Here is a 6213-nt window from a genome sequence, read left to right as displayed (position 1 = left end):
GTTGGGAGTGCCGCGCCGCGCCTGACCTTTCACCCTGGCAACCGCGGTCACGTGCGCCGCGCGCGCCCGGCCCCGCCCCCAGCCCCGCCCTTCGCCAGGCCCCGCCTCCCGCGCGCCCAGCCCCCGCCTCCCAGGCACCCCTCAGTCCCGGACCCCGAGCGCCCGGCACCGCCTCACCCCGCCTCCAAGCGCCTGGTCACGCCTCCCGCCCCGCCCCCGCCCGCCTAGCCCCGCCCCACCCGCCTGGCCGCGCCTTCGGACCCCGCCCCCGAGGGCCCGGCTCCGCCCCTACGTGCCCCGCTCCCACGCTCCCACCCTCCCCGCCTCCGCGGACACAGCCCCCTTTCCCGCCCCAACCTGGGATGGGGTCGCCGGATCTAGCGAATGAACGTGCGGGACGCTGAGTTCAACGTGAATTCAGATAAGCAGCGAGTTGGTTTTAAGTCTAAACAGGTATCATACCTGAAGTGCACATTTACTGGGACATACTTTGACTTAAAAATGACCTGCCGTTTAAATGAAACACCTTTTACTGCGCGTCGTGTTTTATCTGGCAGCCCCACCTGGGGCTTCAGAGGGTCTGCAACCCTGACCTTGACTTTTTCATATGAGATTTTAACTGTTAGAAAATGGAGCAAAACACCCGCACAAACTCAGATGTGTTACAGAGCTAAATTTTAGAACTTTCTGGGCTGACTTCTCCACAAACCTAGGAAATAAAGCTTCCTATGACTTGTTTGCTCAATTTAACAGAAGACCTGTTTTTTCAATTGCTATTCCCAATTGTTTTATGCTTATCAAGATTTTCTCTGAACTGTGTGACCAAACCAGAAAAGAAAGGAAGTGAACCACAGGGCGGACGTGACTCAGCATCCGCGACACATTGGCCTGGAAGTTCAAATTCTCCTGCTCCTGGCCACCTCGCTCTGATGGGGGATTGTTAACAGGTGGATGATATGATCTGGACACAAACTACATTTATAGCGATGCAATCATCTCTCTGCTCTTCACATTGGGGGTCCTCTATAAGATTTTGTCTGAAAAGGGTTTTGTTTTTGTTTCAGACAAAGGTTAGAAAACCCTGGATAAGATGATCCAATCCAAAGGGCCCCTGGATGAGGCACTTGTGCCCTCTCTCCACTCATTCTCCCTGCCTTCCTTCACTAACATTTGCTGGGCTTCTGCTTCTGGAGACAAAGCAAAGCCCGAATGCCACTGGGTCTGCATTCCAGGACAGAGACTCAAAACATATAAGCAGCTAAGGTGAAGATAAGTGCTATGAAAAGCAGTGGCGCAGGGTAGGGGGAGAGGGCTGTTGTACAAGGAGGTGAGAAGAGAGGCAGGCAGCCCAGGCGGAGGACCTGCACATGCAAAGGCCATGAGGCAGAAGGGGGTGAGCGTGTCGGAAGGACAGCGAGTCGGGGCAGAGGGGAAGCTGGAGATCCTTGACCGGCCATCGCCACCCTCCAAGAGACAGTGGGGCTCAGGCAAGGGGTGGGCAGCGGTGCTGGTGAGAAGGGTTAGACCGCAGTTCTGTATGAAGGTAGGACACGTGGTGGATTAAATCCAGGGTGTGCGACAAAGAGGTCGCGTCTGCCTGCAGGGCTTTGGCTGGAGCAGCTGGAAGAATGAAGCCGCCCTTGGCTGAGGTGAAGGCCTGCAGGGGAGGAGACGGGAGAGTAATGCAGGGGTGAGAATGGAGATCAAAGTTGGCCTGGACCTGCTGAATTCCGGAGACTTTTTCAACATCTTTTTCAACACGTGTTTGGCATTGGGCCACAGGTTGGCTGCATGAGTCTGGGGCTCAGATGGTAAGTAGAGGCTGGTTGAGGTCCCCATGGGAGGCAGCGAGAGGGCTAGCCACAGGCTGAGCTCTGGGCCTGCAGCTGCAGGGCTGAGAGGAGGGGACCAGAAGGAGCAGCAGTGAGGCAGGAGGGCAATGGGAGAAGGCCGAACGTGCGGAGATCAAGACACACGCCAGAATGAGAACAGCACAGAAAGTGGATTTGGTCTGGCGGGGGTTGGCTCCCTGGTGGTCCAGGCTCATCCCCCCGGCCCCCAACCACTGACTACAGGCTTCAGCCTCGGGGGCATGGCGGCAAGTCACATGGTGATTGTTGAGCTAACAGACCAGGATCTGGTCATGCAAAGACAGTCAAGGCCAGGCTTTCGGGAAGCAGTCTAGGCCTCATCTGCCCACCTGCTTCCCTCTTCCAGGAGGGGCTTAGCTTTTGAACACTGTCTTGGTCTGCTCAGGCTGCCACAACAGAACACTGCAGACCAGGTGGCTTAAACAACAGACATTTATTTATTTCTCACGGGCTGGACGTCCAAGATCAGGGTGCGGGCTTGGTCCTTCTCTGGTGAAGACTCACTCTCTGGCTTGCAGAGGGCCGGCCGCTTCTCACCGGTGCTCACCTGGCCCTTCCTCTGTGCTGTGCGTGAACCAGAGGGAGCTCTCTGGTCTCTTCTCATAAGGTCACTAACCCCATCGTGGGGGCCCTACCCTCATGGCCTCATCAAACCCTGCTCACCTCCCAAAGGTACCTCCTAATGCCATCCCATCAGGGGTTAGGGCTTCAGCATAGGAATCCTGGGGAGAACACAGTTCAGGCCCTAGTGGACCCCCAAAGCCACTGGGCAAGGCTGTGCTTCTTCCTCACCCCAGGTTCAAGTCCTACTGTCCCTCACAGCTCTTCCTGGAGAGCTTGTGTCCCTGTCCAGGCCCCAAGGGGGTTGAAGGGCAGGTCTCTGGGACCCCTGCTCTCTGAGGCAGCCAGGGGGCGTACGTGCTAGTTTAGCCCAGCCCTGAGAGGCTGCACTCTAAAAACAATTTCTCAAATCCAAAAGGCCGCTGGCCGTGGGGCACACAATCAGTATAATGACAAGTTCCTAGGAAAAGCACGCGTGGATTGCAAAATGCAGCCAAATGTGGAAACGTTCAAACGAGGCAAGGGGCTGGTGGAGGGAGTGCTTGTGCCTGAGAATGGTAGAGGCTTCCATGGATTGGCCAGGCCCTGTTGCCTGCTGGAAGCCGGATCCCCCCCACCCCAGTTACCCTCCTACAATCTGCTCCTCCTCACTGCCGGGGAGGCACCTACCCTTGGGATGCTAAGACCCACCCCGGCAATTGTATGGGCTACTAGGGGGGCGGCACGTACCACAGATAATTCTCTGTGAGACGCACGCTGATTTTGAAGGGATTAAAATGTCAGGAAGTTTTGCATCTTAGAGCTGATGAAATGAGGTGTTGGTATTCGTGTTTTACAGAGGGGAAAACAGGCTCGGAGAACCAGGTACCGTGGTTAAAGATGCACAGAACGTATGTGGCAGAGGGATTCTCAAACCCGGGTGCCCCCGATACCCAGAGCCCATTTTGGTGCCCATGACCTGGACGAAGGCAGCGTCTCCTTCCCAGCCCTGAGTCTCCTGACTGGACGTCGTCCCAGCCGTGCCAGCTGGTGTCCAGCTGGATGGACGTGAGCCCTGGAGGGCAGGGCTGGCTGTCCCTTGTCTGAGACCCCTGCCCCCCCAGATGGGGCGGGTTCTGAGCGAGGCCGAGGGAGGAAGGGGCAGACGAACTCTGCCTGCAGCCCCAGCCCCGGAGCAGGGGCCGCCTGCCACCCCCCTTCAGCCAGCATTTGGTGTCAGGCTCGGCTGGTTGAGGGTTAGGGTTACAAGGAGGATTATTCCAGAGGGCTTGCCACGTGCCGGGGATGGAGCCTGGCAGGGGTGGTCCTCTGTGTCCTCACAATGACACCGTGAAGAGGTCAGTGAGTGCCGTCATGGAGGCATGGGGGTGGGCATCCCTGCCACACCCCCAGGAGGAGGTGGAGCAGGACGTAGGACACAGGCTCCTAGCATCATTAGATGCCCACGTTACCACCTGGATGGACATGGCCGCAGGAAAGGCCCCTACAGGTGAGCAGGAGGCGGGGGTGGGGGGCACAGGGAGCCCCCGAGGCAGGGCCAGGAGTGCAGGGTGTGTGTGTGCATGTGTTTGTGTGTGATTCTGTTCTTTCCCCCCTGCCTGCAGTCAAGTTTTGCAAACAGCACTCCTGCTCCCAGCTGTGCTCACGGGGCATCAGAGACCTTACCTTGCTTGGGGCAAAGAGGACACTGGTTTGGGGACAAACGCAGAGGAGTTTAGCATTTGATGTCTGGCAAAAGGTGGGCAGATAGGACAAGTGACAGGGGCAGATGTGGGACTTGCAGACCCTCTGGGACCTCACCCCTGCGGGGGAGCCAGCATGGGACAGGACTCCCTGAGCCCCTTGCTGGGCGGCCTTGTCCCCCAGCTGCAGGTGACCTGACCCAGGGGCCCAACTCCCACTGGAGGGCCAGTGCAGGAACTAGACACCCCAGGCACGGGAAGGCACCATCTAAACAGGCGCTGCGTGCTCCTGCGGGGTGTGCGGCCGTCACCCCCAACTGCTCCCGTGGCCTCCACCTGTAGTTTAGAGAGAGGCTGTCACGGCTGTCCAGGGCAAGGCATCCAAAGGACTTGTAAAGCTCATCTGATGATTTGGGGTTTAAAGCACTGGAGGTGAGTTTTTGGGCATTTTATGCAGGAGCGAATGTCTGAGCAGGGAAGCTGAAGGAGATGGATCACAGGAAAATTCCATGTGGGGGTTTAACGGAGAAATAATCATTTTCTATGAAAGATGATGACTTCTCTGGAGGCTGGAATCAAGATTTATTGGCCCAAGAGGCTACAGGGATTGGAGCGGAGGCCAGCACGGTGAGACCTTGGAGGGAGTAATCTTGAAATTGAAGTCTTGCCCCAGGTCAATATATCTGAATGCCACAGCCCTCGGCTCCGCACACGTAATGCCAGCTGAGATTAAGTACGTCCAACACCTTCGGTGGACATACTTCCTCCTCCAGCCGATCATTTTATACCCTCAGGCCCCCTGGATCCAGCTGTCACGGGAAGGTCAGGCCAGGGTGTTCACAAGTCCCCCTCGGCCAGACTCCCTTCCAGGGCGAGGGGCCACGGGCCGAAAAATGACTCCAGGGACACGGCAGCCTGCTGGGCACCCAGGAAGCCCTCGGTCCAGCTGTGGACATGGCCACACGTCACGCAGAGCTGTCAGCACCCGCCCACAGCAACCAGACCTGAGACTATCGTATTTGAGGCAAATCTGCAGGGTTTCAACGTGGGAGATTTATGACCATGCCAGACGTGTGTGTAAAATACATAATTCCTCTCACACAGGCTTGTAAATCCAAAAGGGTCAGCGATAAATAGAAAGAAATAAAAAATTACAGACTAATTTGTTCAGAAAACTAATAGGAAATCAATAAGAAAGCTGTAGCTCAAAATTTGTTTTGAAATTGTGTACTCGGAGAATGAACACACTTGTCCCCCGTGGACCCAAACCTCGTCTGTGCGCTAAGGTGGGCTTGGGAACATCGGGGGGAAACCAACATGAGTTGTAGCTGCTGCTTCTCAGAACCGTGACCCCATTCGTGGTGAGTTGGGGTATGACGGAGGCTGGGCTGGTGAGCTGGTCCACCCGGACCTGAGCCGCTGCCCCAGAGGCTAAGCCTGGTGAAGGGCTGTAAGGGGCTCCTGCCTCCAGGCGGGGACCCTGCAGTGTCCTACGGGGCCGGGGGGGGGGGTGCTGAGAGACAGCCCCTGGGGGCTTTGCCAGCCCAGCTTTGGAGACGCCGCCCACTCTAAACTACAAGCATATGAAAGTCTGGGTCTCCCCAGGGGTCCATAAATGTAGTTAAGTGAATGAGTTCCTCTCCTAAAGCTGGGTCAGCACCAGGACATTTTAGGCCAACACACCGTTTGCTTGATTCCCCACCAAGCAGGTATTTTCCAATTTGAGAAGAGAATTGGAGATGGTTGGATGGGTGGATGGATGATGGATGGATGATATAGTTGATATAGACAATTGACAGATGATATGATAGATGGCAGGTAGATGATAACTAAATAGATGATAGGTAGGTAGGTGATACATGGTAGGTAAGTGGTAGTTGATAGAGATGACAGATGGGCAGAGATTGCTGTAGGACATGGAAAGTAACTTCGAAGAGATCCAAGCACAGTATAAGTGAGCCCCGTCTCAGGAAGTCCTCACATGTGAGGAGTTAGAAGCCAATCTGAAAGCTGCTTCCCTTTAGAAAAGAGCTGATTTGGGGGCTCACTGAAAAGCCACTTCCCCAAGTACACAGACAATACAATTCAGGACAAAAATA

The sequence above is a fragment of the Hippopotamus amphibius genome, chromosome 2 (assembly GCF_030028045.1).
Source record: "Hippopotamus amphibius kiboko isolate mHipAmp2 chromosome 2, mHipAmp2.hap2, whole genome shotgun sequence".
NCBI classification, from domain to species: domain Eukaryota; kingdom Metazoa; phylum Chordata; class Mammalia; order Artiodactyla; family Hippopotamidae; genus Hippopotamus; species Hippopotamus amphibius.
Note: the sequence above shows the minus strand (reverse complement) of the source record.